Raw genomic sequence first — 605 nt, 5'->3', positions numbered from 1 at the left:
ATTTATACTTTTTTATAATCACACAAAACAAATAATTAGAATTTTATTTAATAAAAAATAAACTTTGATAAATACCTTCATAAAATCACGCTTTATTTTTAATATGGGTGTAAGATTAGTGTAATGTTAAGATATTAACTAAAACTAGTGTAATACTTACATATGGGTCTAGAAAAGTGGTTTAGTTTTATGCAAATTGTAAGTAACAATTAATTTTTAGAATAAATGCTCTTTTCGATCCCTAATAATAATAATTAATTTTTATTATTGTCCACATCAAATCGTTAGTCACAATTTGCCACTAATAGTAATAGCTCATTGGTATTTTAAATAAATTTTTTATTTTTTCAAATCGTAACCCACGATTAGCTGCTACCTCCATATTTGATAAACTAAATAAAACACACCCACATTTTTTTAATCCCTTAATATGTTGCTATGATGCTGAATATATTATTTTTTTCTACTTAAATTTTTAATTAATATTTTATTATTTAGATTTATTATTGTAATTATTATTATTATTATGAGTGTGATGCCATTATTATTATTATTATTATTATTAAAAAATATTTCAATTGTTATTATTTTGGTTATAATTCTTA

Source organism: Arachis ipaensis, chromosome B05 (assembly GCF_000816755.2).
Source record: "Arachis ipaensis cultivar K30076 chromosome B05, Araip1.1, whole genome shotgun sequence".
Lineage (NCBI taxonomy): Eukaryota > Viridiplantae > Streptophyta > Magnoliopsida > Fabales > Fabaceae > Arachis > Arachis ipaensis.
This window is presented reverse-complemented; position numbering follows the sequence as displayed.